The sequence below is a fragment of the Miscanthus floridulus genome, chromosome 17, assembly GCF_019320115.1.
Source record: "Miscanthus floridulus cultivar M001 chromosome 17, ASM1932011v1, whole genome shotgun sequence".
Taxonomy (NCBI): Eukaryota; Viridiplantae; Streptophyta; class Magnoliopsida; order Poales; family Poaceae; genus Miscanthus; species Miscanthus floridulus.
In genome coordinates this window covers 98,363,108-98,388,198 of record NC_089596.1, presented here as the reverse complement: position 1 = coordinate 98,388,198, position 25,091 = coordinate 98,363,108, and positions in this window count along the sequence as shown.

Sequence of the window (25,091 nt, the reverse complement as noted above, 5' to 3'; positions counted from 1 at the left end):
GGCTAGGTGCGCCCTCTCCTTATAGGGCTGCACATGGCGTACTATAAAGCTCACCACCACCAATCCATAGTTGGTCCTCATGCCCCTTATTAAGGCAAGGAGCTCCCTCACTTGCTCCATATCAGCGCTGCTCAGCGTCTTTGACCAGCTCCTCTGGCTCTTCGGGATATGGTCGGTGTCGCAACGGACAGCTAGGTGGCTCTATTTCATGTAGAACCACCTAGCGTTCCACCCCTTCACTGATGTGTTCAGTGGCACAGTAAGGTACTCACCCACCATCCCATCACGTAGCTAAAGGTACACCCCGCCGACCACCTTAGAACCACTGCTGCCTCACTTCTTCAGCCAGAACAGGTGATGGAAGAGGTTGAAGTGGGGGAGGATTCTGAGATATGCCTCATAGAAATGGATGAAGATTGAGATATGCAGAATGGTATTGGGATGGAGGTTGCATAGACTAACCACCTAGAGCTCCAACAGATCCCTCAGGAACAGATGAATAGGAAATCCCAACCCATGCCAAAAATAATCCTCGAATACCACCACTTTATCGGTATGAGGTGTTGGGAAGGACTCATTGAGGGTCGACCACCATCCGGCAATAGCATGGTCTGGAAGAACACCAGCCTCCACCAATCTATTAAGCTCCTCCTCTCCCATTCACAATGGCACCCACTCTTGGTCATGCTAGGCATCAGCGCTCGCCTTCTTGGGGCTTGTCTTCTTTGATTTGGCAGCTCCCTTCTTTGGTGCCATCTCTCAGATGTGATTGGGGTTTTGGTGATGGAAGCAAATGTGGATGTGACTCTAGAAACACGAGGGCTGAGGATGAAGACAAAATGGCAAAGTGGCAAAGGTGGGAATGCGGGATGCGACGGCGCAGTTATAAAGCACTTTCCCACCCTTTCGCATTTGAGGGTTTTTGGGAAACCGTTCCCACGATTTGCGCCTCTCCAGATTCTCCGACGTGGCTTAATGGGCCATAACCTAGGCTTTCATGCAACCACAGCCCATGTCGCTCATTTATCACCATGGTTGGTTATCACTCGCCGAATAATAGCCAACTTCTCCACCATTTACTGAGGCTCAGTAACAGTTACTGTATAGCCATTACTCCGGTTTTTCTCCATGGTTGGATTTTTTAGGCTTAGGGACTAAGTGGGCACACTTCGGGTGTGTTTGGTTGATCTGTGGCTGTGGGAAAAAGCTGTTGTGGGCTATGAGCTATGAGAAAGCTGCTGTGGGTTGTGAGCTGTAGAAAAGCTAAAAGCTGTTTGGTTAAACAAGTATAAAATATACCTTCTATCTTTATCTCTCTTGAAACAACTATGAAAGAGCTTTTTATTCCACCAATTTCAAAAAGCAGAAAGCCAAAAGCCAAAAGTAGGGTCAAACCAGCTTTCAAAACTGTACTACAGAAAAGCAGCTGGTTCTAAAAAAGCCGCCTAAAAAAGCAGCCCCTTTGGTTGGGCTTTTGGCTTTTGGGGCCAAAAGCCAAAGCCAAAAGCCCAACCAAATGGACCCTTCGCCTTGTGGTGAATGTGTTCTTTCTCATTTTAGGGCTACGCCTGGGGACAGGCTGCTTGCTCGGCTGATCTTTTACTGTTCTTCTACTTTAGACCCTAGCACCACATGACTATGTCATCTACTGTCAGGCTCGGGGACTAAGTGGGCACACTTCACCTAGTGGTGAGTGTTTCCTTGAATCTAGAAGACTTTGTGCCTCTTGAAGCTAAAGTAGACTATCTCCTTTTCTCATGGTCAGACTCTAAGTGGCACACTTGATCCTCTACGAAGAAATCTTCGATTCTGAACTTGAGCTCCTTACACCCTTATGGCAAGCCATACTTGGGTTATGCTACTCATCTATGGTTCACACTACTCGACGACTACTTACAACTGCTCAGCTACGGTTCACGCTGCTCGACAATTGCTTACAACTGCTTAGCAACTCATCATTGTGGTCAGACCATAAGTTTAACTACTTGGCTTTGTTCGCACCTGCTCGGACAAGCTCAAGATGGCGTTACACAATGGGTACAAGGTGCTCGGGGACTAGCTGTGGGGGGTACTACCCCAGATACCCATGGCAGACCACATGGGCTGCGCCCCTAGGGGTGGCCCAGCCCACAAGATAAAGCCTTACGGGGCACGACTCTGCTCAGCGCCTCTCGCAAGACATCTGGAAGATATCCTAAAGATACTATAAGATCTATTAGGATATATATAATCCCAAGATTCTTGTAATCAGTTATTACTTTCTGCTTATCTCTCAGATCTAACCGACTTATAACCCTGCTCCTCGGAATATATAAGGCGGGCAGGGACCCCCTCCAAACTCACACAATATCATGTGATAGCTAATACAAAACAACAGACCACATGAGTAGGGTATTATATCATACTAACGGCCTGAACCTGTCTAACTCATGTGTCTCTGTTGCCTTCTTGTTCTTGATCTCACGCTCCTCTGCCGATCAATCTACCTTCGTGGGATACCCCTCAGAGGACTGCCAACGATATTCTATCGATAGCCCTAGTGGCTACGGCACTCTTACCAGTGTAACCAGAGTTTTCTTGCCCACACCTTGAGCTCTATGGTCTTAACAACAGGAAGGGTCAGAATGCATTAACCTCTTTTTACACACAAAAAGGAAGAAAAGAACAAATTTGTTCAAACGAAATAACAAGCTTGTTTAAACGAAGCACAAGGGTTAGAACTTGTCCGCTTATTACAAAAATGACTACCTGACCTATTTAACTAACTAGCCCCTCTAGGGGAGAACTATGCCTTCTATCCTATCCTCTAGGTCCTATGAAAGGGGAGCCACTACCATTTCCATCTCCTCTAGCTCGTGGACTTCATAACCGGGCACATAGTCATGGCTCATCGCCTCCAAATCAATGCTATCCCCATAATGAGAACAAGCAATCATGAAGGACTGATTGACCCCAGTGCGAATGACATTCCTCTCGAGCTAGTGCACTCGAGCCATGATCTCGATGGCACAAGCCATGAGCGAGGTGGTCCCCTCTAACCGCACCACCTCAAGGTCATCGTAGACCACTCTGAGGGTGGCACTCAGAATATCGAGCTTGTCACTCTCCACCTAAAGATTTCTCCTCACCTTGGCGAGATACATAGCCAGCCCAGTAGTAACGCTCTCAGCCGCTAGCTTCTAGGTCATCTCCCTTTCAAGCTCAGCCTAGAGGGAGCCGACCTTCTGCTGCGCATCGTCGTGCTCTTGGTAGGCCTAGTCACGCTCTTAGAAAGCCTAGTTGGGCTCCTCGCGAGCCATGACACATTCTGAGTGGAGCCACTCCATGGTTTGGATTAGCTCATTCTGCTCCATGTGTAGCCAAGTGTCGACGAAATATGGTCGGTAGTCCACCGAGGGGGGTGCCCGTGGTGGTAGATTATCGGTAGACGGTGCGTGTAATCTGGAACCAGATGGTGACACAAGGCGCAGAGACAGCGATTTAGACAGGTTCGGGCCGTCTGGTCGATGTAATACCCTACGTCATGTGTCTTTGGTGTATTGTATTGAGATGTATACTGTATGATCTGTCCCTGAGGGGACCCCTGCCTCTCCTTATATACTCTGGAGGAGGAGGGTTACAAGTAAAGTATCCTATTTGGTACTATTACAATATCTAGTACAACTTATAATCTTGCCATGTATGCCTTGATCTCACGGACCGGACCACCTCGGATGGTGCGGCCCATGTACCATCTTGTGGTACCCGGGGGTATATCCCCCACAGCTAGTCCCCGAGCGCCATGTATTCTGATGCGACACACCGTTTCAACCTTCTCCGAACAGTGAGGCTTGAGTTCTTGACATCTCCGACCACCGTTGTCACCGGAGAAGGAGGTTGTCCGAAGAATGTATGGTGCTCTTAAGAAGAAAGAAAAAGATTTCCGTCCTAGGAAGTGTGCCCACTTGTATTTCTGAAAAGAAATGTAAGTGCATCTTGAAGCGTAGCGTCCTTGATCATCAGAGGCGTAGAGGTCGAAAAACAAACACATTCACCGTAAGGTGAAGTGTGCCCACTTAGTCCCCGAGCCTGGTAGTAGGTGACGTAGGCACGTGGTGCCAGGGTCTAAAATGAATTCCCAGTTAAGTTGAGAATCCAACCGTCGTACAGGCAATACAAGATGCACCGGCAGGTGCATCGTACCGATGTAGTCCCCGAGCTTGCTAAAAGGCGAGGTATGAGCTTGTAGCAAGGTCTAAGTGAGAAAAAAAATATCCCAACTGTATGCGAGTTGCCAGTCACATGTAGTCGAGACGCAAAGTCCCCGAGCTGTGGTCGAAGAGGTGGTCGAGGCAATCCCCGAGCTACGGTCGAGGAGCGAGATGCAAAGTCCCCGAGCCGTGGTCGGAGAGTGGTCGGGGCAGTCCCCGAGCACAGGTCGAGGAGCGAGACACAAAGTCCCAGAGCCATGGTCGGAGAGTGGTCGGGGCAGTTCCCGAGCACAGGTCGAGGAGCGAGCGATGAAGTCCCCGAGCCGTGGTCGGAGAGTGGTCGAGGCAGTCCCCGAGCACAGGTCGAGGAGCGAGCGACGAAGTCTCCGAGCCGTGGTCGGAGAGTGATCGAGGCAGGCAGTCCCCGAGCATAGGTCGAGGAGCGAGCGACAAAGTCCCCGAGCCGTGGTCGGAGAGTGGTCGAGGCAGTCCCCAAGCACAGGTCGAGGAGCGAGCGACGAAGTCCCCGAGCATAGCTCGAAATTCCTGCAATATAAATATGTAGAATAGTAGTATATGATGTATAAAATAATAAATTATGGAGAAAAAATTAGCGGTGAAGAAACAACGCTCAGCAGTCATTTGCAAATGAGCATGATGTGATAAAGCAGTTGGTGCTTTGTAAACATCAGTGTTAATATGAAGTTTATGTTTATACTCAATATAAACCGTCCGACCAGTTAGTATATAGCTGAGTCTCCAGCCCTAGCTAGCCCGTTAACCATAACGCGGGGCGTGGAGCCCATGCACGTGTAGGAAGAACAAAGCGTCGCTAAGGAGCCACTGCCGACCACCCATAACGCAGAGGGCAGACGCTCATGCACGTGTAGGGAGGAGCCGGAGACAGAGCCATCTCTGGAGGCGTCCGAGCGTCAACAGGACTAGTCGAGGATTTGCATTAAGTATAGATGTATGTCATCTTTAAGATGGTATAAATGGACAAATATTATTTGAAGAATAATCATGACGAGGATGCTGTGGAAAAACGTTGTAATGAAAATTATATTAAATATAAATATTAGAAGTGTACTTATCTTTAGATAGAAATCTGGTCGGTGGCGATGAAGTTGTCCGGTCCTCGAGCTTTCCGACTTGTCGTCACGACGGTGGTCGCGATTGTCGTAGCGCCATTTTTCGCGGCGATCATCATTGCGACGTGGTCTGGTAGTCGATGTGGTCGGAGCTCGGCGGAGCCGCTCGGGACGTGGTCTGGTGGTCAGAGCTCGGCGGAGCCGCTCGGGACGTGGTTGACGTGGTCTGGTGGTCGGAGCTCGGTGGAGCCACTCGGGACGTGGTCAACATGGTCGCGGTCGACGTGGTCAGAGTTCGACGGAGCTGCTCAGCGGCTCGGTTGATGGCTCGATGTGGCTAATTTAAACAGCTCGGACGCTTCTTTTGGTGTATGCCCATGATGGTTGCATAGCTCCTGCCAAAAATATATCACGCGTATGTGGGAGACATCTGAAGACATACTATGTCATAGGATATTAGATTAGAAAATAAATGAGTATTGACTTAGCTTCGGACGTCGCCGATCGGCTACTGTATATATGCACATGCATGAAGGCTAATTAATTAGCACATGTATATGCTTTGTAGATCATCCAAAGGCCCTCGTATTTGGAGTAGGAGAAGTACGTGGAGTCCTTCAAGACTGTTGCTTATTTGCATGGCCGAGAAAATCGTGTACACCTTGGACGGTTAGATCCTGTAGATGCGTATGCATGTGCTATTGATTGCTTCAAAGACACGTAATCACGTGTTCATCTTCCTTGCTTGCCATTGGCTTGCATGTATGCACGGACTCATTGCCCGCCCGATTGGTGCATGTGCGTATGTGTGCGAGAAGTAGGAAAGGCAGGCCCAAGTGAGCAAACGCTGCCAAGGCCTCGGCTCGGTTGATAGGCTCCATCGTAGTTGAACTCGGCAAGCGGAGTCGAAGTTGGTTCCGCCGAACGCAGATAAGCAACCGAGAAAACCATCTCGTACGTGCATGTTCCTATCTAATTAGTGTGCATGTTCCTCTCTGATTGCTTGCTCACGTCAACATGGTGTGCGTGCAGTACTTGATGACAAGTAGTCCATGCACGTTCAGGATTCCGGAGAGTTTGTAATCGGCTAGCTTGGAGGCGAAACGTATCTCGAGACGATGGGCCTGGGCTGTTGGAGAGTGTCGCCGAAGGGTGACGACGAATCGATGACATCTCGACCCAGGCATCTTCAGTGGCAGCGGCAGCCTGGAAACAAGCTTGATCATTTACAGATTGATTCATCTTGTGGCCCTTGCTTCTTGACGTAGATCCTGGCAAAGATCCAGTGAGTAGGATGGAGCTCGTTGCGGGAGGTAGGATCGTGCTTGGCTTGATGCACCATGACGAGAAACCGTGATGCCGTTTGTTGATGAAGAAAAACCCCATCTGGTTCACCATGGATCAGCGCGCACACCCCCTAGAGGGGGCCCCTACCTGGCGCGCCATTGTCGATGAAATATGGTCGGCAGTCCACCGAGGGGGGTGCCCATGGTGGTAGATTATCGGTAGACGGTGCGCGTAATCTAGAACCAGATGGTGACACAAGGCGCAGAGACAGCAATTTAGACAGGTTCGGGCCATCTGGTCGATGTAATACCCTACGTCCTATGTCTTTGGTGTATTGTATTGAGATGTATACTGTATGATCTATCCCTGAGGGGGACCCTTGCCTCTCCTTATATACTCTGGAGGAGGAGGGTTACAAGTAAAGTATCCTATTTGGTACTATTACAATATCTAGTACAACTTGTAATCTTGCCATGTACACCTTGATCTCATGGACTAGACCACCTCGGATGGTGCAGCCCATGTACCATCTTGTGGTACCCGGGGGTATATCCCCCACACCAAGCGACCACCGCAGTATCCAGGCTCGCCCTTTTCTCTAGGGCTGTGAGCTTCTCTTCAGCCCCCAGCTTTAGATGCCTTTCTTTGTCAACCTCGCCCAAAAGGTCAAGGATTTGCTGGCGAGTTTTGGCCTCCTTCTAGAGAAACTCATCCCACTCCTTCCTGACCCTAGCAGCTTCTTTGTCATCCTTCCACGACCTCACCGATAGGGCCTCGAATGCCTTCTTGGCCTCGTTAGCATCCCGACAGGCCTTGGCCACCCATGATTGAAGATTGGCCACCTCCTCGGTGAGGGGAGTTAGCTCGACCTCCCTCTACTAGGCGGCAATGAGCTGAGTGGTCACCTCGCCACGTAGCCACGCCTCCTTGACATGGCGGTCCTAGGTTTTCCTTCTGGTGATGAAGGAATCGAGATTTCCCCCGACTGCGAGCTATAAGGGACTGTAGGGAGATGATGGTTAGGATACAAAAAGTATATAGATGAAGAAAAGGGCAAGAAGTAGGACCAAACAATACCCGCCTGGAGGGAATAATGACATCATGCAATGTGCCCGTGGGGTGGTCCAGGGCCTCGAGTGTAACTCCCTTGGTGTTACACTATAAAATCTTTTGCTAAAACAAGTCATGAGCATCATGGTTATGTGTCAATGTATGTAATATAGTGTGTGAATCAATTTACGTAACTTAAAACGACTAACGGAAATGCTTAACGAAAGGTCATTCATGACGTATAAAATTATCAAGTACGGATGTTCATGAATTTTTATTGAACAAAAATACTATAGAACATATATACGGAACTTTAGTAAAGTTGGAAGTATGAACGTTGTAGATGGCAATGAAATACCTATGGTCAAGAAAGGAATTCACTGGCTAGCATACCGAATAGCCTGGAAATCGAATTTGACATGAATCCGATCGAGACTTAGTCGATTTCGTAAGTCTGAAATGTTGTTTGACAAAGCTAGGTTTGGTGATTTTTGTAGAAGAATCGGGTTAAGGAGTGATGGGGTATTAAGGCTTGTTTTAGTAGCTTATTATGCCCTCTTTAGAATTGCATAGGTGGCTTGGCGATTAGATCAACGTTTTAGGTTTTTTTGAACGCTTTAAAAATCATGCGCATAACGTGTGGCAGAACCTCCTGAGAAATCGGGCCCACATGTACCTATCATTGTCTTGAAAGACCTCGGATAGCGAACATGAGTTCCCAACAACTCAATAGGTCTATCAGGTGTCCTCGGGAAACCCGAATCATCCACGATTCTCTTTTCAAACAGGATCCCAATCACAGACATTGCAAATTACAATAGTTTATTCGACTATATATACCAGAGTAAAAGATAGCAGAAGTCTTAAGATAACATAGTTACAAACCAGTTGTTTTCAAACTTACAATACCATAAGTGTCATACAACCATAGTAGCGGGATAATATTACATTAACTTTATTTATCATACAAACTAGTGCCTTGTCCAAAGGCCATTCATTACTCCTCATTATCGTTGACTTCAAACACCGACATGCAGCAAGGACCAAAACAAGCCTACGCATGCGACTCACCTGCAACAAGGGTTAACAAACCCTGAGTACAAAAGTACTCAACAAGACTAACCCGACATAATGGGTGTAAGACTTTAGGGATGCAGGGGTTTGGGACAAGGTAAGGATGTAGCAAAATTCAAAGTCCTTTGCCAAAAGCTTACTATATTTATCCTATTCTCAAATTTTATCCCTAAGTCCTTTTAGTTCATTATCTCAACTAAATATACATTTCCCATATTCCATTCCTTCTCATTCCATTCTTTTTCTCATATTTTAGTAATTCACCAGTCCTGCATTGCTTCTGTAATGAATCGAGTCTCCATATCCGCGGAGCACCGGCAATTCGAATTGATTCAAGTCCTAGCTGGGGATTCCTTATCACACGACATATGTAGAACTTAATCTTGCATATATCAACCTCGCTACCGGATCCTCCTATACTAAGCCGTCTCCACGCCACCCGAGAGCACAGCACACCTCAAATCCGGCCACATTCCAGCCATGAGGGTACACGCTACTCCCGCCATCTCTCCACTCCCAGTGCGTGGGCATTAGTTTCAGTATCGGATTAGCCAAAGTAGGCTTACCGGAGTATGTGACTAGTACTACAAAGTGTCTCGTTCAGAAGATCCACAATGAGTGGCCTTTAAGCGACATAGTTGGTAACATTACCCAACATTCAAGATAAGTCACCTGACTAGTCTCTAGTTCATTCTACATTCTTTCTTTCTTTGGCTAGTATGCCATCTTTGATTGTATCAAAACTTTTACTTTGAAAGCCTACCATAAAGCACACTAAGCAATCTACGCCTTTGTAAATGAAAACATCTTCAAGGATGGTAAACAATTAACAAGGTAGGTAATGCATCAAGTAGGTAACATTTGAATTAATCAACTTAATGCAATAAGTAACATAGGTGATAAACTTTTCAAAGTAACAAGGTAAGGGTTTAATGCATAAACCGGGGCTTGCCTTCGTTGACGATCTCAGGTTCTGGATCCGTACCACAATTATCGAATCCCGTGACAACCGGGGATTCTTCCAAAACTTGCTCAACTAGAATCGTTTCACTCTCGGGTTCTACACGAAACGATAACATATGCCTTAACATGATCATAATGTAAACATGATGCTTTCATGGTACATGAAATGTAAAAACACCCCGCAAATGATTTTATTTCATGGTACAGTTGCAAGCCAACAAAACCAACTTGCAAACCTACCATCAAGAACCACACATGTGTCTTGACCAAATGGATCTTGAAACCCTACTAGTCACAAAACATGACCAAAACAAGATCCAACACTAATCAAACACTTGGGGTTTGTCTTTATTTATTTTTGAATTAATCTGGAATTAAGCCCAAAAATGAACTTGTTCCAAATGATCTAAATATTTTATGTAAGCTTCCTCATGACAAATTAGTGTACCAAAATAAATTTCAGAATTTTTGGAATTATACAGTGACCTACAAAAATCATAGAAATTGCATTTTTCAATTAATGGACTGAATATTTGAACATTAAAAATTTATTCAAATTTCAAGTTTCAAATTTTTAAATCATACAAGAACATGTACAGAAGCTACACACAAAATTTTAGAATTTTTGGAGCTATCATAAATTTCCTACAAATTCCCAAAGTTTCAACACTATTCACAAATTCAAAAAATAAAAAAAAACATCACTGTTCTTCTTCCTCATTCGCACTGACAGGCTGACCCCACTATCAGTGACTCAAAGCAATCACGGTGGCGCTACCCTCACTGACTAGCCGCAAAAACTCCGAATGACGACGGCGTGCTCCTATTTATAGCAAGAAGGAGGGCATGCGGTGTTGACAGCACACGGGCAAACTCGCCACGGAGGTATTGGTGTGTCACTGCGCATGAAAGCGGTGAAACCCGATCGGCGGTGACCTCCACGTGGCGCCGGCGGCAAGCAGAGAGGTGGTGGTAGATTTTTGAAAAATTACAGAACTGCCATTGCGTCCATTTTTCAAATTACTCACAAATTTTCTAAAGAAGTTGAAAAATCTCCAAAAATGAAAGTTGTTCAATTTTTCAAACTCTACAACTTTGCTTCTAGAAATATTTTCAAATTCTACCTCCATATCGAAATTTGAATTTGGGGTGCATTTGAGCATTTGAATAATTTCAAAATTACTCCAAATTTTATATGTAAACTTGAAAAACTTTGAATACCAAAGTTGATCTACATAATATAATCTCCAACTTTGCTTTTTGCCTCAACCCCAAATTCCACATGGATTTTGAATTAGTAAAAAGGGGCAAAAAGGACTTTTATAAATTGAATTTGAATTCAAATTTGATTTGTCTTCCTTTTACTTAAATTTTGATTTTTGACCAGTAACATGGCCCATTAGGGTTATTTGAGTCAAATGACACATGGCCTCATGATCATATGAAATTTGACCCTTGTGATCATGATCTTTATTTAGGGTTTTTGTAACACATCACATGAAATAACAACATTATGAAATAAACCTTATTTAGTGAATGCATTCAAAACTTTATACTATATGAATGCTTTGCAATGCACATGATGACATGTAAATTTTTAGTGCTAGGTCAAAACACCAGAGGTGTTACAACCCTTCCCCCTTAAAGAAATCTCGTCCTGAGATTTAAAACTTAAGGCTAAGTAATGGAAAAGGAAATGTGTCAAGCTAACACATTAGAACTTTATTCAAAAAGGCGAGTGAGGGGGTTTTCCATTCCGTTGACAAAAGATACAAGTTACAATATAGACAAGGTATTGCAACTAGATAGAAGCAAAGAAGTCAGGAAAATTCTCTTCTAAGTAATCCTTGGACTCCCAAGTAGCTTCATCTTCAGTGTGTTGATTCCATTGTACTTTGTAGAACTTGATCGTACGTCTCCGAGTGACTCGATCTTTCTGATCTAAGACTCTAATGGGGTACTCGGGATAAGTCAAATCAAGTTCTAGTTCTACATCACCAAAGTTGATCTCTTGGTCAGGTACTTGAAGGCACTTCTTTAACTGAGATACATGGAAGATATCATGCACCGCTGACATGTGATATGGTAGCTTGACGCGATAGGCGACTGGTCCACATCGTTGTTGGATCTAAAAAGGACTGACATAACGGGGTGCCAACTTTCCCCGAATCCCAAAACGATAAACTCCTTTCATCGGTGATACCTTGAGGTAGACATAATCTCCCACTTTGAATTCTAGCGGTCGTCTCCTCTTATCAGCATAGCTTTTCTGTCGGGATTGAGCTATCTTCATATTAGCTTGTATGAGTTTAACTTTCTCTTCAGCTTCCTTGACCACATCCGGTCCAAAGAACCAACGTTCTCTAGCTTCTGACCAATTTAAAGGTGTTTGGCACCTACGGCCATACAATGCTTCGAATGGTGCTATTTTAATGCTCTCTTGATGGCTATTGTTATACGAGAATTCAGCTAAGAGAAGGCATTCATCCCATTTAGCACCAAAAGAAAGAACACATGCTCTTAACATATCTTCAAGAATTTGATTTACCCTTTTCAGTCTGTCCATCTATTTGCGGATGATAAGCAAAACTACGGATAAGTTTAGTTCCTAAAGACTCATGTAGACTTTTCCAAAACTTGGATATAAACAATGACCTCTGTTAGAGACAATGGTCTTGGGTGCCCCATGCAGACTGAAGATCCTATCAAGATAAATCTTTGCATACTGCTCCGCTCGATATTTATCTCTGACTGGTAGGAAATGAGCTATCTTGGTTAGACAATCAACAATAACCCATATTGAATTGTAGCCTGCAGATGTCCTAGATAACCCTACTATGAAGTCCATACAGATATCTTCCCACTTCCAAGATGGAACTGGCAACGAATGTAATGGACCTGTAGTCTTCATATGAACTGCTTTGACTCTCTGGCAAATATCACACTTGGCCACATATTGAGCTATTTCTATTTTCATTTTGGTCCACCAATATCTCTTTCTCAAATCATGATATATTTTGTTGCTACCCGGATGAATGGAGTATCTTGTAGAATGAGCTTCATCAAGAATCTGCTTTCGCAGCTCCGGATTTTTGGGTACTACCAACCTATCCTTGAACCATACGACATCTGATTCATCAATCTTGAAACATGTTGGTCTGCCAGATCTGACTTTATCCTTAATATGGGCTATGCCCTTACTTTTCTATTGAGCAGCAATGATCTGATCTTTGATAGTGGACTCAACTACAATATTGGACAGGGAACCTTGTTCTATGATTTGAAAATTCAGATGCTCCATCTCTTGACACAATGTTCGCTGCATCGGTTCTACAATTGGGTAATGACAATGACGCTTGCGACTTAGGGCATCGGCAACCATATTAGCCTTGCCCGGATGATAATGCACTTCTAAATCATAATCTTTGATAAGTTCTAACCATCTTCTTTGCCTCATATTCAACTCTGACTGAGTGAAGATGTATTTCAAACTTTTGTGATCCGTATAGATATGACAGACATTGCCCAATAAATAATGTCGCCAAATCTTGAGTGAATGGACAACAGCAGCTAATTCAAGATCATGTGTGGGATAATGTTCTTCATGCTTCTTGAGTTGTCTAGAAGCGTATGCTATGACTCTGCCTTCTTGCATTAGAACATAGCCAATACCAATTCTAGATGCATCATAATAGATATCAAATGGCCTCTCGATATCCGATTGTGCTAATACTGGTGCAGTTGTCAGCAACTTCTTCAATGTCTGAAAGGCCTCTTCACATTCTGTTGACCATACAAACTTAGTTTGATTTTTCAACAGTCCAGTAATTGGCTTCGCAATTCTAGAAAAGTTAGGGATAAATCGACGGTAATACCCTGCCAACCCCAGGAAACTATGAACTTGATGAACGGTGGTAGGTGCTTTCCAATTAAGGACTTCTTCTACCTTGCTCGGATCAATAGCTATACCTTCAGCAGATAGCACATGACCTAGAAATTGTACTTCCTCTAACCAAAATGCACATTTGCTGAATTTGGCATACAATTGGTGGTCTCTTAACCTTTGTAGAACAATACGGAGATGTTCCGCATGTTCCTCTTTGCTCTTAGAATAGATAAGAATGTCGTCTATGAACACCACGACAAACTTATCTAACTCAGGCATGAAAACTGAGTTCATCAGGTACATAAAATGAGTCGGGGCATTGGTTAGCCCAAAAGACATGACTAGATACTCATATAGACCATATCGGGTAGTAAATGCTGTCTTCGGCACATCTTCACGTCTAATCTTAATCTGGTGGTAGCCTGATCTTAGGTCTATCTTCGAAAATACCTTAGCCCTCGCAAGTTGATCAAAAAGCAAATCAATTCGGGGTAGGGGGTATTTGTTCTTGATGGTGACTTCATTTAATGGCCGATAGTCAACACATAACCTCAAGGTTTGGTCCTTCTTCTTCACGAAGATAGTAGAGCATCCCCAAGGTGATGAACTGGGTTGAATGAAACCCTTGTCTAACAACTCTTGTAGTTGCATTTTTAATTCTGCTAGCTCTTTGGGTGGCATCCTATATGCTCTTCTAGACACTGGTGCTGTCCCTGGTTTCAGATCAATTCTGAACTCTATGTCTCGGTCTGGTGGCAGACCAGGCAGATCATCGGGAAAGACATCCATAAACTCACATACCACTAAAATTTTCTCGACTCCTTCAACAATAGTTGCACAGACTGTTTCCACTATACCCTTAGGAAAGGGAAGTTGGATGAGAAGTTGGGTTTTACTGCCAGGTGCATTTACCCTTATGGTTCTACGCAGGACATCTATGATAGCCCCATGTTGAGTTAACCAGTTCGTACCAAGGATCACATCTATATCTTGATCCTTTAATATCAGCATATTGGTAGGGAACTCAAAACCTCCCAAATCAATAGATACATGCTGAACTACCTCCCTTGTACAGATTCATCCCCCAAGCGACTGTATATGATTGGGTTCTTTTGTTTCCCCAATAGCTATCCCATGCTTCACAACAAATGTACGATTGATGAATGTATGGGATGCACCAGAATCAAATAAGGTAATTGCAGGATGCTTAGCAATGGGAAACAAACCCATCATAACTGGTTCTCCTTCTGGAATAGATTCCACTTGAGTATAGAATACCCTTCTAGTTTTCTTCTCAGCCTGACCCTTCTGATTGTTCTGAGCATTGCCCTTGTACTGATTCTGAGCTTGATTAACAGGGGCTTTGGATGCATCAGGATTGTTCTTCCTAGGATACGAACATTCTTAGGAAAAATGTCTGGGTTTACCACAATTATAGCATGGAAAATTGTGATTCTGGGGTGTAGCATCGCGGTTTGCATTATTTGTATTGTTCTCCTGCTGCGGTGCTTGATGAGTATAAGGCATATTAGTTGCAGGGCAAATAAAGATCTGCTGCCCGCTTTGGCCTTGTTGTGGGTGGAATGGTGCACGGCCATGATTCTGAGGATGGTATACGATCTTCTGACGCTTTCCACTCGACGATCCAGAAGCAAACATTTTCTTCTTCTTTGCCTCCTTGTGTCGGTGGTAATTCTCCTCTGAAGCGATAGCAATGTTGATTGTCTCATTGTAAGTTGCGTTACCACAAGTTGCCATCATGGTTTGAAGTTTAGTGTTCAGGCCTCTAAGAAAATGATTCTTTTTCTTCCTGTCAGTATTCACATACTCAATAGCATACTACGATAGGTGGTTAAAACACCCAACATAATGCATCACTGGGTGCTCCCCTTGCTTAAGAGCCAAGAACTCTTCTAACTTCATGGTCATCACACCGTCTAGAATATAGTGTGCCCTAAAGGCATCCTTGAACTCCCTCCAGTTGATTTGGTGACCAGCGGGCTGTACTGCCACCAAATTTGCCCACCAGGCACCAGCAGCTCCTCGGAGTTGCTGTGCCGCAAACCTAGGTTTCTGAACCTCGATACAGCGAATCAGCTTAAACTTTTGCTCTATTGTCCTAAGCCAATCGTCTACTTCTAAAGGTTCTTCTGCCTTAGAGAACACAGGCGGACATGTGTTAGTAAAATCCACATAGGTTGACTCGTCGTTTCCATTATTACGACGGCCACGATTAGGGTATGGTGCCTGCTGGTTCTGTGCCAACTCCCTTAACAGCCTAGCATTCTCTGCCGTTGCATTGACAAGTGCGGCTATGGCATCTGCCATAGTCGAGGGCATTGGTGGAGGATTTGGGCACTCATCATCATCATGCGAGCCACTAGCACCAGTGCGGGTGATAGGACAAGGCATCTGTTAGAGAAACACATTTACTTACATTATTCTTTATTGAAAGCATTTAAAAGGTTTCATGCTACAAAGGGTCCTTATTTATATTACATGTCTTGTATCCCACAAGACAACCCTGGTTTTCTAGGAAAGCAATAAAGGAACTACTTCTACTCCAAGCTCTTAGTCTTTGGCATCCATGCCCATATCAGACGAAACCTCATCTTCATCTGAGAAGTACACCACCTCCTCAGGATCCTCCTCCTCTTCTTCATTCTCGACTTCTCCTAGAGCTACAATCATTTCTTCATCGGTAACTTCACCATCCCCATGAGGTGGATGAAGTTGAGCGTACAACATGTGGACATTCTCATGAAGAATAGCATTGTCCATCTCTAGGTCCTCTACGTAGAACTCCAACTCATGGACATGTTCATTGGCCGCATCCTCTCATGTCCAGGCTTCATTCCACAGCTCCATGGTCATGGTGATACCCCTTTGCATTTCTACCAACTCCTCTTGATCTTTGGCATGAGCTCGATGAAGAGTGTTGAGCTCCTTGTTAAGGTTCTCGATGTTGGTGGGATTGCTTGAAGATCCTTCATCTCCTAGGGTCTTGGCACTACCTTCACCAAACTTGTGGTTTCTTGGTGCCAACTGGTGACGAGGGACTCCATGAGGTCCGGTAGACTTGCGTGCGGTTTTCTTGGTCTTTGCCATAGCCTGTAGGATTTAAGGTAGGACTATAAGAATAGCTTGAGGATAATGGAGGTTAGCAAGAATGGGATTGACATTACTTACCCAACCACTATTAAGGGGAATTATTATGCAATGTGCTCAAGCATGATGTATGAATCGATCTTATGAATCTAAGTACAAAAGATTTATATAATCATAAGTACTAGATTTTTAACACATAGGACAAACCTAATCATATTATCCACCACAAACTTTCAAATAAGACAGGATTGAGTCTAGATCAAAGGTAAGAAGAAAGAAATTTGAACTTTAAAATATCAAGTTACTTTCTTTGATCCAAATCAGTTTTGAAGGTTTTCCAAAGTAACCTACAATGATCATAGATGGGAACTGCTCTGATACCAGCTGTGGCAGAACCTCCTGAGAAATCGGGCCCACGTGTACCTATCGTTGTCTTGACAGACCTCGGATAGCGAACACAAGTTCCCAACAACTCAATAGGTCTGTCGGGTGTCCTCAGGAAACCCGAATCATCCATGATTCTCTTTTCAAATAGGATCTCAATCACAGACATTGCAGATTACAATAGTTTATTCGACTATATATACTAGAGTAAAAGATAGCGAAAGTCTTAAGATAACATAGTTACAAACCAGTTGTTTTCAAACTTACAATACCATAAGTGTCATACAACCATAGTAGCGGGATAATATTACATTAACTTTATTTATCATACAAACTAGTGCCTTGTCCAAAGGCCATTCATTACTCCTCATCGTCGTTGACTTCAAACACCGACATGCAGCAGGGACCAAAACAAGCCTACGCATGCGACTCACCTGCAACAAGGGTTAACAAACCCTAAGTACAAAAGTACTCAACAAGACTAACCCGATGTAACGGGTGTAAGACTTTAGGGATGCAGGGGTTTGGGACAAGGTAAAGATGTAGCAAAATTCAAAGTCCTTTGCCAAAAGCTTACTATATTTATCCTATTCTCAAATTTTACCCCTAAGTCCTTTTAGTTCATTATCTCAACTAAATATACATTTCCCATATTCCATTCCTTCTCATTCCATTCTTTTTCTCATATTTTAGTAATTCACCAGTCCTGCATTGCTTCTATAATGAATCGAGTCTCCATATCCACGGAGCACCGACAATTTGAATTGATTCAAGTCCCAGCTGGGGATTCCTTATCACACGACATATGTAGAACTTAATCTTGCATATATCAACCTCGCTACCGGATCCTCCTATACTAAGCCGTCTCCACACCACCCGAGAGCACAGCACACCTCAAATCTAGCCACATTCCAGCACACCTCAAATCTTTCTTTCTTTGGCCAGTATGCCATCTTTAATTGTATCAAAACTTTTACTTTGAAAGCCTACCATAAAGCACACTAAGCAATCTACGCCTTTGTAAATGAAAACATCTTCAAGGATGGTAAACAATTAACAAGGTAGGTAATGCATCAAGTAGGTAACATTTGAATTAATCAACTTAATGCAATAAGTAACATAGGTGATAAACTTTTCAAAGTAACAAGGTAAGGGTTTAATGCATAAACCGGGGCTTGCCTTCGTTGACGATCTCAGGTTCTGGATCCGTACCACAATTATCGAATCCCGTGACAACCGGGGATTCTTCCAAAACTTGCTCAACTAGAATCATTTCACTCTCGGGTTCTACACGAAACGATAACATATGCCTTAACATGATCATAATGTAAACATGATGCTTTCATGGTACATGAAATGTAAAAACACCCCGCAAATGATTTTATTTCATGGTACAGTTGCAAGCCAACAAAACCAACTTGCAAACCTACCATCAAGAACCACACATGTGTCTTGACCAAATGGATCTTGAAACCCTACTAGTCACAAAACATGACCAAAACAAGATCCAACACTAATCAAACACTTGGGGTTTGTCTTTATTTATTTTTGAATTAATCTGGAATTAAGCCCAAAAATGAACTTGTTCCAAATGACCTAAAAATTTTATGTAAGCTTCCTCATGACAAATTAGTGTACCAAAATAAATTTCAAAATTTTTGGAATTATACAGTGACCTACAAAAATCATAGAAATTGCATTTTTCAATTAATGGACTGAATATTTGAACATTAAAAATTTATTCAAATTTCAAGTTTCAAATTTTTAAATCATACAAGAACATGTATAGAAGCTACACACAAAATTTCAGAATTTTTGGAGCTATCATGAATTTCCTACAAATTCCCAAAGTTTTAGCACTATTCATAAATTCAGAAAATAAAAAAAACATCACTGTTCTTCTTCCTCACTCGCACTGATAGGCTGACCCCACTGTTAGTGACTCAAAGCAATCACGGTGGCGCTACCCTCACTGACTGGCCACAAAATGCACCGATGGTGACGCTCCGGCGAGACGGACTGCACCAACATGATCTACACCATGTCACAAATCCAACCCAACCCTCAGAACAGCAACAGGCACACCATATGGAACTCTACACCGGCTATGGCGACTCGGACTCGACGGCGGTCGACGTAGCTATGTCTACGGTGCAGTAAAGTTAAAAGAAGAGCGATCTTCATGCTCAGGAGCTCACCGTGATCATGAGGGTGTACTTGGTGCTGGTAGAGACGTACTGAATCGCCCTAGCCACGGTGAGGTGGTCGTGGCGGAGCTTCGGCCGGACTCGGGGAAGACGACGTCGCGCGGTGGCGCTGGACTTCTAGGAGCGACACGATCAGGCTTGGGAGGAGTAGGAAGACGAGGCGGAGCTTCTAGCCAAAGCAATTGGCCCTAGATACTACGGCGAGGACGAATTGCGCGAGTGCGGGCAAGACACCGGCGGCGAGCAGTCGACAGAAAAACTCCGAATGACGACGACGTGCTCCTATTTATAGCAAGAAGGAGGGCGTGCGGTGTTGACAGCACACGAGCGAACTCACCACGGAGGTATTGGTGTGTCACTGCGCGTGAAAGCGGCGAAACCCGATCGGCGGTGACCTCCGCATGGCGCCGGCGGCAAGCAGAGAGGTGGAGGTAGATTTTTGAAAAATTACAGAACTGCCATTGCGTCCATTTTTCAAATTACTCACAAATTTTCTAAAGAAGTTGAAAATCTCCAAAAATGAAAGTTGTTCAATTTTTCAAACTCTACAACTTTGCTTCTAGAAATATTTTTAAATTCTGCCTCCATTTTGAAATTTGAATTTAGGGTGCATTTGAGCATTTGAATAATTTCAAAATTACTCCAAATTTTATATGTAAACTTGAAAAACTTTGAATACCAAAGTTGATCTACATAATATAATCTCCAACTTTGCTTTTTGCCTCAACCCCAAATTCCACATGGATTTTGAATTAGTAAAAAGGGGCAAAAAGGACTTTTATAAATTAAATTTGAATTCAAATTTGATTTGTCTTCCTTTTACTTAAATTTTGATTTTTGACCAGTAACATGGCCCATTAGGGTTATTTGAGTCAAATGACACATGGCCTCACATGATCACATGAAATTTGACCCTTGTGGTCATGATCTTTATTTAGGGTTTTTGTAACACATCACATGAAATAACAACATTATGAAATAAACCTTATTTAGTGAATGCATTCAAAACTTTATACTATATGAATGCTTTGCAATGCACATGATGACATGTAAATTTTTAGTGCTAGGTCAAAACACCAGAGGTGTTACATAACATCCCGGCTAGTTTTATCGCGTTGACGCGGTCACCGTGCTCCTATGCTATCGTCGGCGTGCCGGCTGTGTCAGCGAGCGTGCATGCTTGGCCGAGCTTGGCTAGCTATGGTGGCCGGTAGCCCAGGCTAGTAGCAGGCCCTCCTCTCCGTCGCGATGCACGCTTTCGCTGGCGCCGCTGTTGGTGCCCGGGCGCCACCCGCGTCACGCTGTGCTCATCTCTGATCCACTAGACGCCGCCATCGTCCACCTGGGTGTAGTGGCATCGCATGGGTGTAGCCATCATCGCTAGCACGCGCACGTCTCCTCTGTGTCGCGTCATCACATCATGTGCGCCCGTGCCACTTTTGTCACATCGCCACTGTCATTGCTAGGCACACCTATTGCACGGCACATGGTCGTGTCGCCATCGGCTTGCCAATGAAGGCGTTGTGGCTACACGAGCTGTGCCGACTCGTACACACATGTGTAGCCTCCTCTTTGTGCCCTTCTCCGCTTCTATTGAATGGCATGCGCCACTCTATGCTCCCTGGCCACCTTCGCCTTTAATGGCGTTGCACCGACATCAGCGCATCGTGCCAAGGCCAGCTCGTAATGCCGGTCCAATCCTAGCAATTATGCACGCCAGAAGCGCAATTGGGAACCTAGCTATGAGCTAAGCTCACCCATTGCTATAGCCATGCCGTGTCGAGCCTCAATTTGAAGATTCTCCGCCATTGGTCACCTTAAGACCGAACGGCGATGCCCATCTAATTCGCCTTGCACCGTCCACCTCCATTCAATTCCATGGCACTATGTCTTCACCCTATTACCCTCCATCCTGTGTGCACCCCATTTTTTAGCTACTACCTACCTAGCATCGCTGACACAGCCGTGCCACTGCAGCCGTCGCTATGCTTGTCATGTGCGCGTGGTCGGACGCACCCAGTCCGTCCCCAATCAAGCCACCGCATCAGGTAGGTTCTAGGTGAGTTGCTGATGCCCATTCCTTGGTTTGTTCACGTTGTTTGTGCCTTGGCTCATGGGAACATGGCCGCTGCCACTGGGGGAGTCCGCCACTATGGAGAGAGCTCTGGACCGTGTCTTCGTTCACCGCTTCACCGCCTATTGCTTCACGTTTGCATCTAGGTGAGCATCGGCTCGCTATTAGGGGTGAGGAGGGTCTAGGCTGATCGACGGGACTGCCCAGTGCCATCGCCGCTGTGTCGGTGTGCGCGCGGGTGCCCGAGGACCTAGCCATGGTAAAGATAGGATGTTCCAAGGGCTAGATTGCATAAGTCCAGATGATAGGAATAGTGCTATGGATTGCGGATTGAATTGGTATTAGCGTAAGGATGTTTTCGCAATTATGCTGGCACGCGTGGGCCTTCCTGTCGTGGGCCGTTGCCGCGTAATTGGGCCACGCCCCACGTGGGCCACGTCGGTGGATCGCGCGCGCTGCGCGGGCGTGGGCTAAGCTACGATTGGCCACGCCGGGCTGTTTCACCCTTTTCTTTTTTAATGAATTAGTTAATGCTTTTCTAAATTAAATTGTGAACTGATCTTTGATAATTAGTATAAAATTATGTAAGTGTCCAAAAATCATGAAGTAAATTTTGTTAGTTTTCTAAATTCATGATCTAGCTTTTAGTGTATTTAGTTCATACAGTTCTGTGGTATCTTTTGGGTTACTTTATTTGTTGTGATATGCTTGTTGTTATTAGGATTATTTAGAGAATGAATTTTCGTGATGAAATGGTAGAAGTGCTAGCTCTAAAAATTTTACAGTAGACTCATAACATTATTAGGCACTCACTGTAATTTTTGTAGCCCTAGAATGGGTTGATAAATATGGTAGCTAGTACTCCTTGTTTTATCATATATATAGTAAATCGATATTAAGAGTAAGAATGCCTTTAGTTGCTAAGCTAATACATGAAATGTTTTATACCTGTTTAATGGAAATGATAGGCAACTTAGCATCTTAGTCGGTAGAGCTAGCTTAGTGGTTTGATAGAAAACTTATTCCCACTAGTCGGATAAGTTTTGTGAGTATATTGTGTACTCAGGATTTATTTACCCCTGTTGTAGGTACTGCCTGAGGAGTAGCTATTGTGTGAAGGATTCTTCTGGTGGGCACAGATGGATCCTTGTATATTATCAATTGATGTTTCTTTTCATTCTGCTGTTAAATTTCCACACTTTGAATTTGGTCCTATAATAATATATTTCTAAGAACTCTGGATGTAAGAAATGGACTAAGTAATGTAAACTCATTCTCATTATTGGATCCTAAGGGAAAAATGTGGATTATTTGGGCTCTCCCTTGTGGTGTGCTTGATGGAATCCACCACTATAGCTTGCTCTCAGGGTGCTTAGTGTCTAGTGGAAGACAAGCGCCTCCATAAGTGAGTTGTTTTGGGTGGTTCTGCCATAGTTGGTACCAGTGCCAATAATGAGTCTATGAGTTTCATCACCTTTTCTAAAACCTAAAATTTGACCAACAAAAGTTTTGCAAAAAGTAGGATGCGATAAAATTATCTAAATAAGTATAAGCCCTAGCAATATGGTCTATCTAGGATAGCGGCACAGGTTTTATCTAATCACTTTTCTGTAGGTACACTGACTGACGCTGCATAAGAAATCGTTAACATATGAAAAGTGAGTGTGCAATGTGCCGAAAATCTTGTGAATGCCGCTATAATCTGGCTTGAGTGAACGTATAGGCCGATGCATGCATCATAAAAGAGAATTTTGCTTAAACTAAACTCCCCCTACACATATAATTTTATTAGTGAATTAATAGGATAAACTAAAAGAATGCTTTAATAAATGTCTTATTCTTTCTCTAATCTGTTGTTCCTGATCTAGAGGGTTGTCTTAAATAGTTGGTTCCTATATGTTTTCAGATGAACTTGAGATCCGATCGTGGGAGCAGTAGTGCCGGAGCAGGCCATGGTCTTGGCGAAGGCCAAGGTGAAAGTGGCCGGGGCAATGAGCACGACAACGGGGAGAACCATGAGGCCCCACTTCTAGCTCCTCCTCCTCTGCCACCACCGCCTCCGATGACTCAGGTGGAGATGATGGCGGAGATGTTGGCTACTCATCGTGAGTCAACCTATGCCATGGAGCTGTTAGCTCAGGCTATTGGTGGCTTTGCCCATGAAGGCCATAGAGGAAATGGTGGGAACGGGGGTGGTGCTCGTGGTCCTGAGAGACCCTGCTCTTATCAGGATTTCTTAAAGACGCACCCACCCACGTTCACGCTAATGGTTGAGCCTCTAGATGCGAAGCATTGGCTTCGCATTCTAGAGCAAAAGTTTCTGCTTCTCACCGTAATTGAGGAGCAGAAGGTGCCTTTATAGCACAATAGCTATTGGGATATGCTAGTGCATGGTGGGACACATTTAATGCCATGTAGCCAGCGGATCACCGGGTGACCTGGCAGGAGTTCACTGTGGCTTTCAGAGAGTATTATATTCTTGCTGGTGTTCTAAATAGGAAGTTGATGGAGTTCCTAGACCTAAGGCAAGGTGGCATGTCCATGATGGACTATGTCAACAAGTTCAACCACTTGTCACAGTATGCTAGGACTCACGTTGATATGGGTGAAAAGAACAGGGACCATTTCTATCGCGGCCTCTCTTGCAGCCTACAAAATGAGTTATATATAGGAAACTATTAGACCTTTGGGGCTATGATGAACGTTGCTATTGTCATGGAGGGATTGCAGCGTGACTCTCAGGTAGAATGGAAGCACAAGCAGGTGGCTACTGGGTCTTCTAGTCACCCCTAGGCGCAGAAGGTACAGGTTGTCAGGCGGGTGCCCTATCAGTCCTCGGGTGGGTATTCATTTTGGCAACCTCAGAAGACTTATTAGGCACCTTCCACCAAGTATCAAGCACCTACTCAGTAGGTGCAACATCAGTAGCCCCTAGGACAGAAGGTCCCACCTCGTCAAGGATAGGGGAACAAGCCTAGTGCTTGTTTCAAGTGTGGCAAGGAAGGCCACTATGCCTAGGAATGTCCGCAAAACCAGCCTACCCAGTCTACTCAGCCCTCAGCTAACTCTCACCCGATCAAGTGAACAATTATTAAGAACAAAGTGCCAGTGAGTCGATCTGGATAGGTTAATTTCATGGAGGCTGAGGAAATATTGCAAAATGAACTAGGGATGGCTGGTATATTCACCATTGATTCCCATCTAGCTTATGTGTTGTTTGATTCTAGTGCATCACATTCATTTATGAGCATAGGATTTGCACACAGGCATAATATACCTCTTATGACTATACCTTTTGCCTATAGAATCAGTACTCTGGGTACACAGTTATGCGTTAACACTCAGATAGACACAGTGGGATTAGTGTTAGCCACTCACACTTACCATCTCTAGTTCACGATGCTGCCTAGGAAAGGCATTGATGCAATTCTAGGAATGAACTGGTTATGTGTATATGGGGTAGTCTTGGATCTAAAGCAGAGGGTTGTTGAGTTATGGCTTCCTTCTTCTAAGGATAGGATGTCTCTTCTAATGCCCTCAGATCCAGCCTTACCTGTTGTTGCCCATGCTGAAGCTTCTCCTGATCTCCTGATCCAGCCTTTCTATGGTCTGTGAGTTCCTGAATGTCTTTCCTAAAGATCTACCTGGGTTGCCACTGGATAGAGATGTGGAGTTCTCCATTGAGTTAGAGTCTGGCACTGCTCCTATCCCCCACCGCCCATACCACATGGTCCCAAAGGAATTGGCTAAAATGAAAAAGCAGTTAGAAGAGTTATT